Source organism: Gigantopelta aegis, chromosome 10 (genome assembly GCF_016097555.1).
Source record: "Gigantopelta aegis isolate Gae_Host chromosome 10, Gae_host_genome, whole genome shotgun sequence".
Taxonomy (NCBI): Eukaryota; Metazoa; Mollusca; class Gastropoda; order Neomphalida; family Peltospiridae; genus Gigantopelta; species Gigantopelta aegis.
In genome coordinates, this window is record NC_054708.1 from 47,378,797 (window position 1) to 47,402,488 (window position 23,692).

General features: G+C 36.3%; 1 protein-coding gene across 2 annotated transcripts in view; it reads left to right on the forward strand.

Moving 5' to 3' along the window:
- The window catches only part of LOC121382806 (high affinity copper uptake protein 1-like), a 54,740-nt gene that overhangs the window by 3,079 nt on the left and 27,969 nt on the right, over positions 1–23,692 (forward strand). Inside the window, exon 1 of one of the 2 annotated variants that reach the window (XM_041512427.1) lies at positions 16,468–16,619. The exons of the other annotated variant lie outside the window; for it this stretch is intronic. The gene's annotated coding sequence lies outside the window, so the exon portion shown is untranslated. Of the gene's footprint in view, positions 1–16,467; positions 16,620–23,692 lie in introns of those variants that run through there. 2 annotated transcript variants of the gene reach the window in all.

The following is a 23,692-nucleotide window of genomic DNA, read 5'->3' on the forward strand; positions in this document are numbered from 1 at the left end:
GGTGGGAGCTAGTACTGGGATGCGAACACAGTACTTGTCAGTTGACCATCCTGATATTTGTATAGTAGCCCAAAGTGAATTTTACCTCTCAATAATTTTGTATACATGTTTGAAAAAGAAAACATCTTTAGGAAATAAATTTAAATTTGAACTAAGTACTGCAAACATTTTCATGATCAAAAACATTCTCTATGTACAGACACTGATACATGTATTGTAAACAATAAAATATGTTTAAATTGTAATCTTATTCATTAAAAAAGGCTGCAGACATTAGCTGCAGACATGTAGTGACCGTAAACTCAGGAATGTCCCTTTAAGTCTGATTACTTCATCATTATACGACTGAGGTCGGTATCAACTGAGGTCGGTATCGTGTCATCTACAGATGCAACAATGTTGGCTTGGTCAGATCAAATGACAAAGACTTATGGTTATTATGGTGTTCCAATTACATGACGTATGATGACAAAGAGCAGGGTTTTTTTTACCATTGTATGTTTGGTGTGTTACATATTAAGCATGGCTCACCCTGGCCATTGCCAAATTTTCCATTTGATAATATTCATACAAAGTGGCTATAGGTAGTACTATACCAAATAACTTCCGGCTGGGTCAAAGTTCGAGGTGCACCGAACTTTTGATAGAGAAGTGAACACCACAAGTCCTGTGATTGGTTATAAATGTGAGTGTGTTGGTTGTAAAAAATAATAGTTTCATCTGGGTAAAATAAATGTGCAATTTTATTTCATCTAGTACCAATGTGTCAAGTAGCCTTGTGCTTGAAACATGTATGGGGTACCTGTAAAAAAAAGTACTCAAATTTTGTGCGAAACTAGGGTAGTCATAGACGCTACCCGTTATCTCAGAAACGAGCAGCTTGACCCCCATTTTTTTCTGATTCACTTTAAGTGTAAGGGGTGGTAGTATTTATATCCGTGGCGTTTATGTAGGTTGATACGTTGCAGGTAGGAGTTTTAGCCGTATATGTTACTATTGTCGTCTATGGGATTTGATTTGGTAGTATACACCCTATAGCATTTAATATTTGGCTAAAATAATAAAATGTTAAGTTACTGGTAGCCACTTTTGAATAATTTTCAATGAAATACTCTACATATACATGTGTGAAAACTGGCTAAACCGGAATTATTTCCAGTGAAAGTCCTGTTAAGGATTATTTGACCGTGAAATTTATACATAACCTAGTTTTAGTGTCCACAATAAATTTTGGACATGATTTATATGGTCATAGCACAAAATGAAATGAGTTACATGTCACACAGGGCTAGATCTGGGTCAGCAGAAAATTTCGCCAAATTTTCAATCCGACTTCAAAAACTGCAGAAACCCGTTTGTTTTCCAACAAAACATCATTTAATTCATGAAATTATTTCGCCAAATTAAAATAAAACTGGCCAGTTGTTTTTGAAATTGGCAGTTGGCGAATTTGGCGCTGCATGAAATTTTTTTGCATAACAACAAAATAGGTTATGAAAATTTGACAATTCTCATAGGACTGCACAGTTCAGTGCCGTAGCAGAATTACTCGCAATATTGCGACCTGGAGCACTCGTTGGGACAGAAAAAAATCACAAGAGAGGTGATTTGTTTCTATGATCTAAGCATCTCAAGCGAATACTCTGCCGACTGAGTTAGATCCCTCCCCTCTCTCTCAGTGGAAGCAAATTTAAAGTTTGATGGCTCAACCATCACACCACTAACACCACCAACAGATTTTGGCCTAGGATTTCAAGAATTTCCGGGACCCCTCTAGATTTCCTCTTTTTTACAGTTCACCAATTCCCACCCCTGATATATATATATATATATATATATACAATACAGACCACAATAATGGTGAGAAAATGTCAGTGAACAGAGCTCATTGGCTGTAGATCATATAGAGAGGTCTCTGAAACCACCTGCCATTATATTATAATATTGATTTTATCATGACATCTATAGTACTGGTTTGTTCAGATTAATGTACATGATAATTGAGATTTTCTGCTATTATTTTAACAAATGTGTTTTATAGTTGACAGAAGTATTAGGTTGCCCGAACAGGTATCAGGTGTTTTGTGACATGCAGTTCATGAGTACCTGAATATAGGATTATGCCATGGTTTGCTATGTAATCATGCATGTCATGTTTTAATATGTATATATAGTCCAGCCCATCATTCTATTAAAATATTGGAGTTTTAAAAATAATTTCAGTTTGGTTTGACATAAGAAGAAAAGTAAAAGTCTTTTGGAAATAACAAAGAAATACAATTTGTTTGTGCAAGTTACAAATCAGTCGGCTCGAAAATAAATAACTTGTAGTAAATTACATAGTATGAAAAAAATGCCATCCATGTGGGACGGACTATAGTTATTCTTTTGTTGCTGGGTTTGACGTAAGTAAATAGTTGACATAATTTGACATGCCTACTCATCAGTAATTTTTAGTACTGAGCAGTCCTAATGCTATCATATCAGATGTCAGTAGACAGTCTTTTGTAAATCTGCAGGGGAATGACTTCTCTGTTTCCAGTCACGAAAACGAGTACTCGGGCACGGGTCGAGTCTAGCAAGACTTGAATCCGTTTACAGGACTCTAGTACCCGTACAAGGAAGAGCACAGCATTTCATTTAATTATATTTTTTAATGTAATTTTATCACTATGTTTGTCACCGGATACATTATGGGGCTATGAGACGTGAAGGGAAACAAAAGTTGAATGTGTATAAATTATAATACAGATAGATAGATAACAATTTAACGTGTCCATATACCACTAGGGTTTCGAACACGCCCATCCAGAGTCCGACCTCCGATAAGATCGGTGGCCTGACTCGGGATGAGGGGAGGGTAGAGTTGAAAATGGGCAGAATTTTGAAAATAGCTATTAGTAAAAAAGTTAATAGAATTAAAAAAGAAAAATTAAATAAAAAGTTACAAGCCAAAAATAAAAAGAACTGACTGCTCGGCCGAATATTTATATAATTTGGAGCATTTTAGATGGACAGTCCAAAAATAAATAAGAGAAAGAAGAGAGGATCGGACTATTTAATAATATTTAAAAAAAAGAGAATAATTTTGACATATAATTTTGAACGGAGGTCTAAAAGTTAAAAGTCCGATCTATATGGTCGGGCCGGGGGAGGGGGGGGGGGGTGAGTTTAAGGTGGGCGGAATTTGGAATACGAATTTAGTAGTTAGGTCAAGGACCTAAAGTCAAATTGAGCTCATTCATACAACTCATGTCTGGACAAAAATTTAAGTCCAAAGAACAAAATTAAAGTGCTCAACCGAAAGGGTTTTAAGGTGATTTGAGCAATTTAGACGGGCTGCCAAAATAAAGTGCGTCGGACTGTTAACAAAAAAAAAAAAAAAAAAATTAAAGTCCAACTAAGCCCTTGGAACGGTTGGCGACTACGGGGACAAGATGAAGTGCTTGGCGTTGAACTGTGGCACCAGTTTCCTCCAACAGTGGGCTAGCAAGGTCTTAGCTAGCTCGACATAATGATCTTCAGTACTCTGTGGATGGTGTAGTTGTCCATGTCTTCGAAGAGTATTCCCTGTCTGTAGACATCATCTCGGCGCAACGTCACCACACGTCCAAACTTCCTGTCTCATAGTTCCATGGCGTGGATGGCACACTCAACTCCGTCAGGAAACTTCTTAAATATTCCAATATTTTGGACTCGTGGAGGCCCTACCTGGTATTCATGGAAGAAAGTTCCTTTGCACCAAATAAAATGGTTTCAAACCAACTGTAAAGTTTGTAAATTATTGAAATTTGTGACTCATGTGGACACACCATAATTGTGCAGATCTTCTCATATTTGTTCACCAATGACCGATAAATAATTTGCAAGAGAAGGGAGGGATTTCTATCCTTAAAACTCTCACCCTTCACACGTACTTGTGTTAAATACAGTGTATATATGCCTTGTGCAATACAGGTACGAGTATATACACCAAATGTTTGTAGATGAAGCCTTTGACCCCTGATTAAATATTTAAATGCTTGGCATGGGAAAATTGCTTTCCACTTTACTTACTATTGTCATGTACTTAACTTTAGAAGGAAAAGTCTTATAAAATATGTGTTATACACAAATAAAATATGTATACAAATAAATATATATATTGGGTCATAATTTTTTTAATATTTAAAACTGGATTTCATTCACCATGAACAATATCTTGCTGAATAATCATATTATGTAATTAGGTTTGAACTTGTCAGTTATCTCTACATAGCAAAACATAATAATATTTTTTGCATTTATTTTGTAAAATACTGTACAGTTTCTTGTTAGAATTTAATGTTGTGCCAGCTAGCATACCTTAATCAATACTTTATTTTTTAATGTACTTGCTGACCCTTTGTGCAATGTGTGGGCGGGATGTAGCCCAGTGGTAAAGCGTTCGCTTGATGTGCAGTCGGCCTGGGATCGATCCTCATCGGTGGGCCCATTGGGCTATTTCTCATTCTAGCCAGTGCACCACGACTGGTATATCAAAGGCCGTGGTATGTGCTATCCTGTCTGTGGGATGGTGCATATAAAAGATCCCTTGCTGCTAATCGAAAAGAATAGCCCATGAAGTGGCGCCAGCGGGTTTCCTCTCTCAATATCTGTGTGTTGTCCTTAACCATATGTCCAATGCCATATAACCGTAAATAAAATGTGTTGAGTGTGTCATTAAATAAAATATTTCCTTCCTTTGTGGAATGTGTTTTTCAGTGTACCCTGGAATACAGACCACAATAATGGTGAGAAAATGTCGGTGAACAGAGCTCTTTGGCTGTAGATCATATAGATAGGTCTATGAAACCACCTGCTCGCTGTGTTTGCTATTATAATGTAATAGTAGTTTTATCAGACATCTGTACTACTGGCTTGTTCACATTAATGTACATGATCATTAAGATTTTCTGCCATTATCTTAATAAATGTGTTTTATAGTTGACCAAAGTAATTAGGTTGCCCAAACGGGTATCAGATAGAATGTAATTCAGGTGTTTTGTGACATGCAGGTCATGGGTACCTGAATATATGATCACTTTGACCTAAATACACATGTAGTTGTCAACTCATGCCATGGTTTGCTGTGTAATCATGCATGTCATGTTTTAATATATATATATATATATATATATATATAGTCTATCCCATCATTCTATTAAAATGTTGGTTTTTCAAAAATAATTTCAGTTTGGTTTGACATAAGAAGAAAAGTAAAAGTGTTTTGGAAATAACAAAGAAATACAATTTATTTGTGTAAGTTACAAATCAGTCTGCTCGGAAATAAATAACTTGTAGTAAATTACATAGTATGAAAAAAATGCCATCCATGTGGGACGGACTATAGTTATTCTTTTGTTGCTGGGTTTGACGTAAGTAAATAGTTGACATAATTTGACATGCCTTCTTATCAGTATTTTTTAGTACCAAGCAGTCCTAATGTTATCATATCAGATGTCAGTAGACAGTCTATTGTAAATCAGCAGGGGACTTCTCTGTTTCCAGTCACGAAAAACATGCAATAGGGTGGTTTTAATTACACATATTGGACAATGATGATGAGTCGGGCTAACATAAAAATTAAATACACACCACCCATTACTATCTTCATATGGCCTTGGTTAGAAAAGAAAAAATGTATAACTGGCTAAATTGCTTTCTACTACATGTATTGTGAACTAAAACATCTAAATTCATCTGTGGTTTTTATACATATTTACCCTGGTACTAGGGTCTCCACGAGTACTCGAGTATTCTGGCACGGGCTGAGTCTAGCAAGGAAGAGCACAGCATTTCATTTAATTATGTTTGTTTAATGTAGTTTTATCATTATGCTTGTCACCGGTTACATTATAGGGCTATGAGATATGAATGGAATCAAAAGTGGAATGTGTGGAATACAGTATTATCAATGGCAATGGCATCCATGTTCAGCGTTGGAATTAAGATGCATTATGCTATTTTACTTTATTCCTTAGTCTCATTATCATCTAGTGGCAGGTACTCGGGTATGGGTCGAGTTTGACCCTTGAGTACTCGAGTCCAATATTTGTGACTCGTTGAGGCCCTACCTGGTACTCGTGGAAGAAAGTTCCTTTGCACCAAATAAAATGGTTTCAAACCAACTGTAAAGTTTGTAAATTATTGAAATTTGTGACTCGCATGGACACACCATAATTGTGCAGATCTTCTCATAATTTGATTACCAGTGACTGATAAATAATTTCTTGAAAATCTTGTTTGATTTTTTTCTTTTAGCAGGGGGGTCTATACTGTGGCAACTGAAGTTTATAGGGGGAAGGGGGATTGAAACATGTTCCCCTGAAAAATATATTGAGAAAAACAGAAAATTTGCTCTAGAGAAGGGAGGGATTTCTATCCTTAAAACCCTCACCCTACACACGAGCCTGTACGAGTATAAACACCAAATGTTTTTAAATGAAGTCTTTGACCCCTACATGGGGATATTGCTTTCCACTTTACTTACTACTGTCATGTACTTAACTTTAGAAGGAAAAGTCAGATAAAATATGTTTTAAACACAAATAAAATATGTATACAAATAAATAAATATATATACTGAACAAAATAAGAAACTTCCGCTAACTTTGCTTGAACATAGCTTGATGAAAACAAACCGGGGGAATAATTGTTATATATGCGTTTAAAGAGTGTTCCATGATGCATCATTTGGTGCAAAAATCATGGCCATAGGTTAACAGAAACGGAGAAATTTTGACCAAGTGTGTTTGGGTTTTAAAAAAAAACCTAGCCACTTAATAACGGGTATGACCACCTCTTGAATTGACCACTGCAGTGCATCGCAGGCGTATAGAATTGACTAAAGTGTTGATTTCTGCCTGTGGAATATTGTTCCATTCGTGAATGAGCGCTTGACGAAGTTCGTTGACGTTAGCGGGTGGGTTGGGACGACGCCTCAATCGTCTGTCCAGACTATCCCAGACATGCTCAATGGGGTTGCGATCAGGACTTTTAGCAGGCCAGTCATCAATGAAATCAATGTTATTTGTCCTAAGAAAATTTACAGTGTCTCTAGCTGATTAAGAGATGGCATTATCATGCTGAAAAATCGAGATGTTGGCGTTGTTATGGAACAGAGGAATGACGTGATGAGCGAGAATGTCATCGCGGTAACGTTGAGCATTTAAATTGCCATCAGTGACGACTAGTGGTGAACGATAACCATGGGCAATGGCTGCCCAGACCATGACACAACCCCCACCCCCGAAACGATCTCGTTCAAGAACACAACAGTCAGCATAGCGTTCATTTTTCCTACGGTAGATGCGCACCCTGCCATCACCACGTTGTAAAGAAAATCTGGATTCATTTTGAAAAAAGAATGGTATTCCAGCGTCACCGTATCCAACGAGTGTGTACACGTGCCCAATTAAGACGATTTAGACGATGACATTGCATTAAAACGCATCCGACGTAAGGACGTCGTGCATGTAAACCGTTCTCCCGCAGACGATTACGGACAGTTTGCCCACTGATTCGGTTATTATGAAGCCCAGGTGTGTTAGCAGCAGTAGCAGTGGCAGTTTGGAATCGATTGCGCAAATGCTTGTTCATGATATAGCGGTCTTGATCACGCGTTGTAACACGCGGACGTCCACGACGTGGCAAGTCGTTGGTGCTTCCTGGCGTTCAAAATCTTACACGAAGATTTCGTATAGCTCGACTAGAACTCCCAACATGCCTTGCAACGTCTTCTGTCGACATGCCAGCATCAAGCATGCCAATCGCCCGTTCGCGTAAATTATTGGGTATTCTTGGCATACTATAAATGCTACAATGTAAAAAACGTTAATTTGTTTACAAATTTTGAAGCGTTTTCGTTCACTTGACAACAATGTCAGTAAGACAAGTAAAACAAATTGACCGAATACTACACGGGACATGTCGAACCATGCATGCACGTGCAAATTGAATTTCACGTTGTCAACGATTAACAGTGCAAAAATAATCGATAAAATTCATGAATCCTGATAATACAGCTCAAGGCTAATACTACCTATATAATTTCATTACACAATGAATTTTTTAACACAACGAATACTATATGTACAAATTTGAAGTTTCTTTTTTTGTTCAGTATATATTGGTCATAAATGTTTTCTGTTATAAAACTGGATTTCATTCACCATGAACAATATCTTGCCGAATAATCATATCATGTAATTAGGTTTGAACTTGTCAGTTGTCTCTACATAACAAAACATAATAATATTTTTTGCATTTATTTTGTAAAATATGGTACAGTTGCTTGTGAGAATTTAATGTTGTGCCAGCTAGCATACCATAATCAATACTTTATTTTTTTAATGTACTTGCTGACCCTTTGTGGAATGTGTTTTTCAGTGTATCCTGGAATACAGACCACAATAATAATTAGAAAATGTCAGTGAACAGAGCTCATTGGCTGTAGATCATATAGATAGGTCTATGAAACCACCTGCTCGCTGTTTGCTATTACATGTATATATTATAATACTGATTTTATCAGACATCTGTAGTACTGGCTTGTCCAGATTAATGTACATGATCATTAAGATTTTCTGCCATTATCGTAACATATGTGTTTTATAGTTGACCAAAGTAATTAGGTCGTCGAAAGGGTATCAGATAGAGTGTTATTCAGGTGTTTTGTGACATGCAGGTCATGGGTACCTGAATATATGATCACTTTGACCTAAATAGTTGTCAACTCATGCCATGGTTTGCTGTGTAATCATGCATGTCATGTTTTAAGATACTTTTACAACTGATTCACTAGACCGGCCTCGGTGGCGTCGTGGTTAGGCCATCGGTCTACAGGCTGGTAGGTACTGGGTTCGGATCCCAGTCGAGGCATGGGATTTTTAATCCAGATACCGATTCCAAACCTTGAGTGAGTGCTCCGCAAGGCTCAATGGGTAGGTATAAACCACTTGCACCAACCACTGATCCATAACTGGTTCAACAAAGGCCATGGTTTGTACTATCCTGCCTGTGGGAAGCGCAAATAAAAGATCCCTTGCTGCTAATCGGAAAGAATAGCCCATGTAGTGGCGACAGCTGGTTTCCACTCTAAATCTGAGTGGTCCTTAACCATATGTCTGATGCCATATAACCGTAAATAAAATGTGTTGAGTGCGTCGTTAAAGAAAACATTTCTTTCTTTCTTTCTTGATTCACAGTTTAAAGGTAACTGGTTAAAACAGCTCTTATTAAAACCCCTCCTGCTTACCCCACCCCGCTTGTATATATTTAGATGTATTGTTAGGGGACTATAGGTTTTATCTCCGTCTTTCTGTTTGTCTGTTTGTCTGTCCCACCAATAGTTTTTCTTGTGTGTTTTTGATAATACCTCGAGATATTTTGTGTGTATCTTTATCATGTTCTGTCAACAGATCAAGTTTGACTTTCATGTCAGTTTACCCATTTTTGACAGAGGTATGGCTTTGAACTTAGTAGATAAGGAAATTTGTTGGGGCCCGGGAAAGGCACATGTTTTGCTTTAGCAGTACTTTCAGAATTCTTGTTTAATTTATTAAATGCCATCATGGTCATACCTTACAACAGTTTTTGAGTAATGTAGAGATAAGACATATAGGTTTGAAAATTTGTAGCCATGGCAGTATAGGTAGTGTTAAACTTTAATTTGGAATACAATTATTATACTAAATTATTTAATACTTAAAGAACTGTTAATTATTGTAAGATGTCTATTTCTATTAGAACCTTTTTATTTGATGATTAAAATTACATACACAGCATTAGCTAAAACCTAAAGACCAAATATTTTTTTGTTTTATATGTAAATACTATAAGCAAGAAATGTGTTTAATGTATAGTTATAGTCATTAAAATGGGTTTTATTTGTTGACAGTATGTTACTGTCACAGTAGTAACAAGCTCAGGATAGATTCTGTAAATTAATTACCCAAACATTTTAAAGAAAGAGCTTATCCAGTAGTTGAAAACGTGGCATATTAAAGGGACAGACCCTAGTTTCAGCCCTTGAAAATTAACACAAGTTTAGTTGATCTACAAACCTGTAACACATTTGGATAAAGTTACAATTGAGTGAAACAATGAGTGTGACTTTGAAATGGCGAAACACCCTCTAAAATAGACTAAACCTCAACTCCATATCTGTTATTTCTCCGATGCATGTGCGTTTTTAAAAATATTATAAATGCATTTTGTGATATAAAAAAAAACCCAGGATGACCAAAAACACTTCGAATGTACGGAAATGTATAATCTAAACAATAAAATCTAAGTAAAGTATGATTTCAGTTATCAAAAACGGCTATAATAGTAAAAAAATATATGCCTTAGTGTTTAAAAACTAGGGTATGTCCCTTTAAGTTTTTCCAAATTATCTTCATAATAGCAATAAAATGTATTCAGTGATCTATGTTCAAATGTTAAATAAACCAGTCCGATCCAGGGGGACCCATCCCCTAAAATATATTCACAAGTGCTTTTTTTTCAGACTTTTAATTTTTTTTATTTACGGTAATTAAATTGCCCTTTTCACTAGTTGGTGCATATGTCTTTTTTCCCTTAACGCCCACCAAAAAAAAAAAAAGACATCGTGCATCCACACCTGTAAATAGTGCTGTGATCATCGTCAGGAGGCTGCCATCTTCAAACTCCTTGTGTCTATTTACTTGTATTTGGGCTACACTTGTGATGTTTGACAGTTCCTCAGACTCAAGTGGTCTGGGGTCATACACTCACATTTTAAATAAAAAAACGTTCTTCCTCTTAACTGTCTAGCCAAAATTTATATTCTTAACATATGACATACATGTGAGTATATATTTCAGCAGTTATTTCCTGCTTTGTGATCACAAGTACTCAGTCATTTGTTATACAGTAAAACCACTCTAAACCATTGGGTGCATTTCATAAAAACCAGCCTCAGTGGCATCGTGGTTAGGACATCGGTCTACAGGCTGGTAGGTACTGGATTCGGATCCCAAATCGAGGCATGGGATCTTTAATCCAGATACCGACTCCAAACCCTGAGTGAGTGCTCCGCAAGGCTCAATGGGTAGGTGTAAATCACTTGCACCGACCCGTGATCCATAACTGGTTCAACAAAGGCCATGGTTTGTGCTATCCTGTCTGTGAGAAGCGCAAATAAAAGATCCCTTGCTGCCTGTCGTAAAAGAGTAGCCTATGTGGTGACAGCAGGTTTCCTCTAAAAAAACAAAAACAGTGTCAGAATGACCATATGTTTGACGTCCAATAGCCAATGATCAGATAAAAAAATCAATGTGCTCTAGTGGCGTCGTTAAATAAAACAAACAAACTTTACATTTCATAAAATATTGTACGTTTACATCTGCAACTAACAGTTATTCCGGGCATACATTTACATGTGTTTGGCTTATATTTCACGCAGAAAAGTATACTACTCAAAAGAATTTAAGGGTCAGACGATATTTTCGACATTATTTTCTGAATGTCAATTATATTAGCTAGACCATAATGTCACGCATGGTATTGTTCCATTTTGACGAAAGTGTGTCTAAGCAACCCATAAATGAATTAAAATCCACTGTCATTGACACTGTCGACTAGTTCTAATGGCGAAAACATGCTTACATTTGCACGTAAATTAGGGCGAAAGCGAAAGGTCTGCTAAGTGCCCATAACTTGCTTTTTCACAAAGCGCTTCATTTGCACGCTTTGCATGTGTATTCCATGTTCCCAATGCTGAATTTCCGTATAATTGGAGCTTGCGTTCGTGTACGGTGCACACTCCAAATTCGACAATGGTACGACGTCACCATACTATCGAAGATCGAGGAAGGGCTATTGCTTGGCTTCAGGATGGCAATACGCAAAGAAATGTTGCTCTGAGACTTGGTGTCAGTCAGAGTTTCGTTGGCCGACTGTGGCAACGGTACCAAGCAACGAATTCTGTTCGAAATCGTCCACGTTCGGGAAGACCCCGAAGCTCTACAAATAGAGAGGACCGCTACATCACCAATATGGCTCTACGTCAACGCACAACCACTGCACGCCGATTACGTGACAATCTGCAGGCTGTGACTGGAACTCCAGTGTCTGATCAAACCAGACGCAATCGTCTGAGAGCCAATAATCTACGCTGCCTTCGCCAGGCTGTTCGACCACCACTCCTACCACGTCACAGAATGGCCAGACGTCACTGGTGCACACTTCATCTGCGGTGGCAACGTGTTCAGTAGGGTCGAGTGATGTTCACTGATGAGTCCAGGTTTAGTCTCCAGTTCAACGACGGTCGGGTTCGTGTCTACAGACGTCCTGGGGAGCGCTTCGCTGACGTTAACGTTAGACAACGTCACCGGTTCGGTGGTGGCAGCGTCATGGTGTGGGGCGGCATCTCTATCCACCACAGGACCCCCCTCTATGTGGTGGATGGCAATCTGAATGGAATCCGCTATCTGAATGAGATTATCCGGCCGTTGGTTCTTCCAGGCCTTCAGCAGATTGGCGGCGGGGCAGTTCTGCAGGATGACAATGCCAGATCCCACCGCGCCAGGGTGGTAACAGACTTTCTCAGACAACAAGGTATCGCCAGGATGGATTGGCCAGCATATTCGCCTGACTTGACCCCAATAGAGTACGCCTGGGACGAATTAGGCAGGAGAGTTCGGGATAACCATGCCCCTCCGGCCAACCTTCATGATCTGGGTCAACTTCTTATGGCAGAGTGGCAGGCCATTCCCCAAGAGTTCTTCAGACGTCTGATCAACAGCATGAGGCAACGATGTGTCGAGTGTATTCGCGCCAGGGGTGGATTCACACACCATTAAATGAATGTTCTAATGTGTAAAATCCATGTTTGACAACCTTCAACTTTGACAGCATGTCATGTGACTTTCTTGTATACAGTGACGTTTATTTGTGGTTTTTTGTAAATATGGAACAATAAATTAAATATTTGGTGTAGTTTACATCATCAATCTAATACACTCTGAAACTTATTTGGTTATAAATTTTTGACCCTTAAATTCTTTTGAGTAGTATACATCATTTTGGAAGATGGAGCATTTCAAGGACAAAAGAAAATGAAATATGTCTACTTCAAAATATATTAATGCACTGTTAGTAGTAATAAGAATGATGGTTTAGTCATAGATTTACATTTATGTGCAAAACAAGGTTTACAATGTTTTGTAAAATTGGGCCCAGCTAGATGCCAAAAAATCTGGTGCCGGTTGTTCAAATGTTAGTTTCCGTAACCAGTGGCTATAACAAACATTTTCAAAACCAAGGTCTTAATCAATGTAAATAGTAATTGAAAACATAATGGTGAAACCTGATTTAGAACAATTAAAGGTATCCATATATAATCAAGTCTAAAGTACACTTTGTGTTTGTGTGCAGGATATCTTGTTACCATAACTTGCATAAGTGATAACAGAAATAAAAATCCTAATTTCTCACTCGGAAACTGACATGCACTATTATTGACATTGTCGATAATAAATGTGACGTCCCATAATTTCATTGTAGATTTTTTAACAAACTTAATAGAACTTTGCTTCATTGAAAAATTTTCAAATACAGTTATACTGTACTCAGAACAGTGTGTAAAATTGTTTACATTGTTTCTATATACATGTACATGTGATTGTATGGATATTGAAAATAAAATGCTATTAGAGAAAATAGGTGAGGTGTCAGATAGCAAATTGATAACCAGTCATATAATATCAAATTTATGTCTCGAGTGAAATAATTTTCATTGTTACATGCTAAAGCCAGTGACAAGTGAAAATTACTTAGGACATAATTTGATAACTGGTAACTCATTAATGTAGCCTATGTAGTGGCAATAAGTTTTTATTTCATTCTCCAGACTGTATAAAATAATGACATCTTTGGATTAAAACTATTTAAACCACTCATGTACTGAGGGTCTCCACGAGTACTCGTGTACTCGGGCATGGGCCAAGGCCAGCAAGACTGATCAGTTCACAGGACTCGAGTACCGTGCATGGAGAAGAGCACTCTCTTTTAATCTTTTTACGTCATTCTGCCATGTTGGCTTGCCACTGGTTACATTATAGGGCTATATGAGACATGGTGGCGAAACAAAAGTCAAATGTGTGGAATGCAATACAATGGCATGATTTAGCATCCGTTTTCAGCACTGGAATTAAGATGCATAATTATATTTTACTTTATTCCTTAGTCTGATTATTTCTTGGACTCGTAGAGGCCCTACATGTATTTACATGCTCAGTTACCACGTTTGCCTGTACACTAATACAATATCACACATTTTGTACTCTTATACTGAATAGTCATTTTAAATTTTTAAACAAAATCAGTTGTCTATTTTTAAATTGTCAAAATGTATTTCATTTAAATGAATCATTGAAATGTTAATTGATGTTGTTGGACATTGTCAGAGATTGAAGTGATTCGTCTCAAATGATGATCAGTTCAGTATGTGTGTCACAGTCGTGCGTGTTATGATATAATACTTGGGGTATATTTATAACCCATTGATATGATGGCAGACTAGTGTCTGATTTGACAGTCACTGAGTTGTGAACGTGTATACAGACATGTCAACAATGCTCGGACAATGACCGCATACTCATGTAATCTTAAGTAAAAGCAGAGACAAAGGCTGGGGGGTGGGGGGGGGGGGGCTTGCGATTCAGACACAAACCCAAGCTGAGGCTAAAACTTTTTTTGTTTTTATACAGTGCAATATTCGGCTATTCATATATAGCCTATATAATATAGGTGTCCAGGGCAAGTTTAGACAAAAGGGTCCACTAGGTTGATATTCGAACATACCCCTAGGTCCAGATCGTACTCAGTGGTGGATCCAGACAATCCATGTAGTGGGGGCCCCCAATGACATGAAGCGGAATACCAACAGAACTTTGGGGGAGGTTTGGAGGGGGATGAAAATGAATATATAATAAAATTATAACAGTCGCAAAATTTAGTGATGGGGGCGGGCACCTGGGGCCCCCTAGATTGACCTCTGATACTGTACATCATGCAGCTGTTATCTTTATAAGGGTGAACATCGTGAGTTCACTCCCTGAGAGGGATGTTTGCCCAGTCAAAGCTTGCCCTAGGGGAATTAGAATCCTTTTGCAGAAACTTGTAGATGTTCACAGACTTGAAAGAAAGAAAGAAATGTTTTATTTAACGACGCACTCAACACATTATTTTATGGTTATATGGCGTCGGACATATTGTTAAAGACCACACATATTTTGAGAGGAAACCCGCTGTCGCCACTACATGGGCTACTCTACCGATTAGCAGCAAGGGATCTTTTATTTGCGCTTCCCACAGGCAGGATAGCACAAACCATGGCCTTTGTTGAACCAGTTATGGATCACTGGTCAGTGCAAGTGGTTTACACCTACCCATTGAGCCTTGCGGAGCACTCACTCAGGGTTTGGAGTCGATATCTGGATTAAAAATCCCATGCCTCGACTGGGATCCGAACCCAGTACCTACCAGCTTGTAGACCGATGGCCTACCACGACGCCACTGAGGCCACTTGAAAGACAATAACAGTTTTGAAAGACAGTAACAATGTTACCAAATATACTCCAGCCACGTGAGTATAAAGCAAATGTAAATGTGTCAATTATTTTTCATGGAATAAACTCTTTACAGAAAAAAAAGAAAAAAAGAAAGAAAGTTTTTTTTTTTTATACCGAAACAACATTATTCAGACAGATGAAGTAAAACTAATTTATTACTGTTATAATTTTGAAGTAACATATAAGGAAGATGCATGATGTTATTTCATTGCATCATTTGTGTCTGCCAAATTTTTGATGTCATTATTTTAGTGCAGTGTTACAGAGATTATTTCTTCCATGGTATTTAGTTAGTATATTTAGACAAAGCAGATACTATTTGGTGTATATTTTAAAAGTATGGTTCATGTTTTATGGTACCTGAAGCATTAGGATCACCCCTAAGAAAACCCCAATGAACGCCCCCCCCCCCCCCCCCAAAAAAGCCCAAACAAATGAAAAAAAAAAAATGTTTGAAATGTCCAGGTATTAATCTGCAAATGGTGGCAAATAGAAAAACTAATTTTGTACTCAACATTTAGGTGGTACTTATGTATACTGACATTTAACAAGCTATTTCAACATACAGTACCATGCACTGCCCTAAAACCCTTTGTAAAAATATCACCTTTAGTAGTAGGCTTTACTTGCGAAAATGATGATTCAACTCTTATCGGAGCGAGACAAAAAGTAAAAAAAAAAAAACCTATTGTGGTGCGTACAAATAGGTCGGTTAGATGCATTGATACCTTGACACGCAGTGGAAATTAAAGTGTCTGACCCACATATAAAGTTGAGTAACTGTATGGGTGTAAACGTGATCTCAAAGTATATTTTAGTCAGCACTTTTTGAGTTGCATTATTTTATGTTATCAGTCACTTATGTTATACCTGCTTGCATTCCTCTGCAGACCTTATTGCAGCACTAGGTTTGTTACAGAACACTTGTATAACAGAAACAAGTTTTAAAATTCATTCTAAAGAAATTAACAGTTAAGAGGTAACAGTTTTCAGTCAAAGGTAAGTTGGAAAAAAAATAATATATTTTGCTTTAAATCATTAACATCACATGTAAGTATCTACATTATCATCAATATACAGACCTGCTGAATCACATTTTTGCTACTCCTTTTACTCTCCTAAAAATGTACTTCAATAATGTTGATTTTGTAAGAAATATTTTTTATCAACATTTCTTTTAATTATTTATTTATTTTTAAAATGTTGATAATAATTGTGAATTAATGGCCTCAAACAGTTTTCACTTATAATTAACAGTTAAAAGATGTAATTGAACTTGCAAATAATCAGGTTAAATTTATAAAACTAATGTTAATGAGGTATAAAGCTGACACTGTCCGATAACTGGGTCTGTTTGTTATATAATATGAATAAATGAATATTTTGAACAGCTACTTTCATATCTGTTATTTTCAAACCAAATAAATTGAAAAATACTGTTTTGTAATGTTGGGTATTTAAAAGATATAAAACGATTCCATGTGGTTACTATTGACAACAGACCAGTGACTAGACTGCGTTTACTGTTATATATACAACTTGTGTTTACTACGGTAAGTGGGAGCCTTGTCTTGTTCAGAACTCTCTGGCTATGGTCAAAGGTTCTGCCTATGACAGGCTTGCCGGAACAGTTTTCTGATTGAAGCATACCAAAAGTATCCCACACCATATGATAGGTGGGAGCCTCGGTTATGTAAAACTCTTCACCAAGGGGAGACGTGTGTGAAGTGGATAGGGCCACACTTATAGATTATGCCTTTGTTCTAAGTGTCTTTAAATATTTATCCAGTAACATTCACTGGACTGCCTATGTACACAATGTTTGTTTTTTTACTCCTAACTATGTCAAAACGTTGATAATCCTCTCAGCAGAAAAGATATGTTGCAATTAAAAAGTATTATTTTGTAATGAACTTTTTTGTTTATTGTTAGCTAGTAAGAAAGGAATATTTTGTTTTTAAAATTTTGATTACCAACAGTTGGTGATCAGCAGAAAATTGAGTAGCAACTAAGTTATTTAACATTAGATTTGTGTAACTATGTCTGACATTTTCATAGAGAATCATGAAGCAATGTTGAACAAAATGTTCCTTAACTGGATAATTTTAGGGTGACATAAATACATAAAGGATCTTAGATATTGTTTTGCTAATTGTGTTCTGGGATATTTTAAATTTAGATTCTTTATTATTTTAGTACTGAGGTGGGCAAAAGTTATTTGGTGACATGTCCATGTTCTTGGTGGGGGTTTTTGTTGTTGTTTATCACTGCATTCTTGGTGATATAATAAAAAACGTTATGAAGTAAAACATTGGTAATTATATAGACTATAATGAGGCACTTAATGTTTAAACGTCAATTTATATAAGTTATGTTTTTGATAACATTTTCAAACCAAATCATGTTTGGTTTTTTATGTATCTGTCACTTTAGAGTATATGCTGTGCATATGTCAATAAATAATATGATCGATGAGATAAAGGTGTGAAGGAAACTCATTTAAGAGATTTAGACCAGGGGTTTATTGTGTTTATATCCAGTTATAGTTCACACCATTTAGCACCCTGGAGGTATTTTTTCGGGTTTTTTACCGGGGTTTTTTTCTCTCTTTTTTTTTTTTTACAGGTTTTTTTATTTTTATTATCCCATAAAAATAAGTTTTCCCTTATTTTTGTAAAAGTAATTTCTTCAGGTGATCTTTTTGTTATCAGTCATAAAACAGTTATGGAGTGGTGTTTGAAATAGGAAATAGCCTAGTGGAAAAAGTACTCTGCATATATGTGTCGGTTTATACTTGAGTTCTGCTGAATCATTGTGTCATTCCATCACGACATCACCACACAGTGAAGCTAATGTTACACATCACATTTTGACCTGCCATTTAAACATGGCACTACTTTATAATGATGAAATCAAATTGTGAACAGTTAGGTTATAAGGTTACACACGATGTTTTTTGTTGTTCAGCAGGTGTGAAATCTGAAACTATGATGAAATCAAAATTGAGAACATTGCAGTTTAAATAAATATTCATAGATGTTTTAACTCTTACATCATGCTGAGGTTACTTTGTGTATATACATGTATAATATTTTCGGTTTTTTTTTGCCAATTATTATCTGAAATTGTATGTATACTGATTATTCATGTTTATTTTTACAAATAAACACCTCTAATCATATGTTATCATTTGGATAATATTTAAAAAAAATAAAGTAAATAAATATAGTTTGAAATCATGCCAAATGGCAGAAATTGCAATGCAGTTTTTTTTTAAAATATATTTCCGAGGGAGCATTGCCCCAGATAGAAAAACCATCATTGAATTGAATTAATTATGTTTTTTGGGGGTTTTTTTGTTGTTGTTTTGGGGGGTTTTTTTAAGGGAATTTTAGTTTATAGAGGGTCTGGTTTTCTGAGATTTCACTGTACTACTTTTTCACAGGGGCGTTAGTAATGGCATCAAAATGTGCATTAAAATGTAACATTAAAAGTTTCGCATTTTGATCAGTTTGTCATAAACTGTAAGTCCTAGTTCAATAAAAAATTTGGTTTATAGTTGCACATATTGTTCATTTAACTTCGTCCGATTCTTCTTTGTTTTTTTAAAACCCTGATCACAGCCCTGTAAAATTGCAGATGGTGAAGCCAAGATTACAGAACGTGCTTGCATGTCTGTGTTATGTGAAACCTCTACTTAAGCACATTAATTTATTTAAAAGTTTGTTTTCTTTAACAACTCCACTAGAGCTCATTGATTTTTTAATTATCGGCTATTAGATGTTAAATATTTGGTAATTTTGATGTATAGTCTTAGAAAGGAAACCCGCTACATTTTTCCATTAGTAGCAAGGAATCTTTTATATGCACCATCCCACAGTCAGGATAGCACATACCACGGCCTTTAATTGATATACTAGTTGTGGTGCATTGTTTGGAAAAGTACCAAGAAATCAGAGAATGGGTCTCACGATTAAATCAAATTGTGAAAAATACAGCTGAAGAAGAAGTTTGTTTTGTTTAACAACACTACTAGAGCATATTGATTAATTAATCATCGGCTATTGGATATCAAACATACAGTAATTCTGATATGTAGTCATCAGAGGAAAACCGCTGCATTTTTCCATTAGTAGCAAGGGGTCTTTTATATGAACTTTCCCACAGACAGGAAAGCACATACCAAGACCTTTGACCAGTTGTGGTGCACAGGTAGTAATGAGAGAGAAAAAAACTATCAATTAAATGGATCCACCGAGGTGGTTCGATCCTGCAACGCAGGCACCTCAGGCGAGCCAATGCAGCTGAAGACAGATACTTAACAGACTTTTTAACTCTTTACATATACAGATATTTCTGCTTACTGCAGCTTCTACGCAGTTTTGGGAGTGACCACATACTGTTTTTGTTGATGTTGTACCGGAATATTATTTGATTTATTCACATACCTTTGGTTGACACCCAGTACCCGTTCATATTTGTGTTGGGTGGTTGTTAAATATTCATCCATTCATTCATGATTTAATACAAGGTAACAGGTAAAATATTGAGCAGGGGGATTTGTACTGTGGCAAGCACAGTTTTTATTATTGGGGGGGTGGTCAAATTATGCTACCCTTGAAAATATATTGAAAAAAGAAAATTTTGGTTTAGAGTTGGGGGGGGGGGAGGGGGGGATTGTTTCCTGGAGTCCACCTGCACCCACACCTGGTCAACCGACTTTTCTCTCGCAAATCACTAACCAGTAATCTGAATTTTTAATTTGAGGCATGTGCCCAGGATAGCATGCTTGAACCTAAAATGGAAATAAACATGAAAATTAATGAATAAATAAATAAGTTGTATTAGCTATGTATACAGGATAACTCTGTGATTTGAGGCATTTGCCAAGCATAGAGAAACCATAACTTGAATAATTAACAACCAGTCCAAGCACATTTGCCATGTGTCCGAGATTTTGTCTAAAGTGAGATGTGCAGATACTGAAATTGGGAATTTCATTGCCTCAGTTTACAAATGTAAAAACTGATTGTGATAATGGCTGATTGTCCTGTTTAAGATAATTATTCAGCTTTCTGAACTGGTAAACGTTTTAGGCTGCTAGTAATGTACCAAATGATAGCACAATAGGTGTTTCATTAGTGTGGCACTTTAATGCAAGGGGGAAACATGGATTTTTCTTAGTAAATCCATTGTATGCAAAGGTAATTTAGGGTATTTGTACCACTCGGAAAGGGAGAAAGCTCCCCAGGATCCCAATCTGGATCTGCTCCTAAGGTATATATAAGGGTAATCTTAATCGATTGTAATCGATTACATGTTTTCATCTAATCTTAATCGTAATCAATTACATCGTTTGAGAATGTAATGTAATCGCAATCGTAATCGATTACATTGCTAATGTAATCGTAATCGGTGATTACTTTCATGATTACTCATAATTATTTACTAAACTTAGATGTGTTTAGCATCAACTCCAGTAACAGTGTCTATAGTTAGAAGCAGTACTGGTCAGTCAGTAGAACTGATCTCCCATTGTCTACTACTCTCATAGTAGAACTATTATTTGCCTTGAGAAACCGGGGATCATAACGTCTGGATTATCAAATTAATGTTACCCAGGGGATGAAAAAAATGTAAAGTTTGTTTTATTTAACGACGCCACTAGAGCATATTGATTTTTTATCTTATCATCGGCTATTGGACGTCAAACATATGGTCATTCTGACACTGTTTTTTTAGAGGAAATGCGCTAATCTTTTACGACAGGCAGCAAGGGATCTTTTATTTGCACTTCCCAAAGACAGGATAGCACAAACCATGGCCTTTGTTGAACCAGTTATGGATCATCTACCCACTGAGCCTCACTCAGGGTTTGGAGTCGGTATTAAAAATCCCATGCCTCGACTGGGATCCGAACCCAGTACCTACCAGCCTGTATACCGATGGCCTAACCACGACGCCACCGAGGCCGGTCCCAGGGTATAAAGACACACATTCACATGATAGTATCTATCGTGTTTACGTTTACTATAAAACCACTTGAATGAATACAGTGTTCTAGCTAGCAGTATATAAAAGGGCGCTGCACCATGCCCCAGTTTTGTGTCCTAATTCATTGCCGTAAAAAAATTAATAATATATATATATATATTTGTTTTTATAATAAAACACTTGAGTTCCTCTGAATGCATATACAGCATTATCACGGGTCTGAATTCAACTAAGAAACGCTTGACAATATCTCGTTTTGTCACAGGTGTGAAAGTCCACCAATGGTACCGTGGAAAACTTTCTTTTCTTTTGTTGGTGGTTATGACTGCAGATGGGCAACCAGCCAGTCGTATCAAGCTTGATTCCATGGGTAGTCATCCTCACCCTGTCGCAGACACAACCACAAAAGACGTAACTAATTAAGCAAACACCCAGTTGAAAGTAGTCTATCACGATAAACCTTGGTTTATTTTCCTTTAAAATAGCTTAAAATATTAATACGTCTGATAAAAATTCCCGAAAGCTGATTTTAGTAGATGTTCTATGAAACGCGGTGCTTCTAATGATACCAAAATAACCACACCCAGACCAAGATACTTGTAATTTTCACCAATACAATTGGATCCTTATAATATGGCACAAAGCAAGCATGACTTCAAATCGATTCATTAATAATAGTCATTTTTAGAATATCAACAATTAAATGTAATGAGCAACTTGTGCTCATGTATATGTATGCAGATATGAATTTAATTATTTGTTTACTTGTTTGTTCTTTTCTTTCGTTCTTTATTTCTTCATTTATAGATTTTTAAAAAAACTAAAAATTATTTTAATTTGTGGATGGCATTAAATGGTATACGTTCTACAAACAATAAAAAAAACAACGACAAGTAATAGTGATCAGTTTGCAATTACTAATTATGGCTTATTTCAATAATATAACAAAATATATATGTTATGCATTGATACAATAATTATACCTATGGTTATGGGTACCTTTTCGTCAGTAATCCAAATTTAAGAATAATAAATCTGGATTTGGAAACTGATTCCCTCCCTGCAGTATACATACATTATAAATGTTTGAAATAATTTAATAAATAATAAAAAACTATCCATTGTCTTTCAATGAATGAAATAAGTATGGTTGCAAAATAAAGTGCATAACTTCATAGTGGTAACATCATTTTATTATTTGTGTAGATTTGTGGAAATGTAATCATGATTGTTCATCATGTGTGTGTGTGTGTGTGTGTGTGTGTGTGTGTGTGTGTGTATATATATATATTTTTTTTTTTTTTTTTTTTCAAATTCAGAGACTCGAACATGCTATATTGTATTTATGGACTAGATAAATTTAGTAAAGTTGTGCTTTAAGGAAGGAAGGAAGGAAGGAAGGAAGGAAAGGAAATTAACTTGCCCCAATCCACTGAAGGTCCATCCCATTTGATGTTGCCTCAAGTCCTGCCCAGAGCAGTCATACAATGTCATGTACCTTTAGCCGACCTCCCTATTTTAATACAGGCTTCACATAGGGTAATTACAAACTATTTAACTGACACTATAGGTATTCTAACATATCACTTTCAAAGGTACCCTCAACTAACAATCCTGGTAGTGTTATGGTTATATTATATATATATATATATATATATATATATATATATATATATATATATATATATATATATATATATATATATATATATTATAGTGAAACCTGTGTAAACCAGACCCTGAACAAACTGGAATCCTGTCAAAACCGGCCAAGTTTCACGGTCCCAAATTTTCGAAATTCTAAAACTTGACCCTCTGAACTCTGGATCCTGTCTAAATCAGATAAATATTAGGTCCCTGATGTGTTCCGGTTTAGACAGATTTCACATTATGTATTATAATATAACCATAGCACCCACCAATGTTGTTTGGGGGTACCTGTGATCACATTCATTAACGGTAGGTTCAAAACCCAGTCTAGCGAGTGACCGCAATCGCTCGTCAAACTGAATCTGCCTTGGAGGAAATGAATAGTTATGCAATTACTCGACAGATTGATGACTGGGAGTGTTCAAACT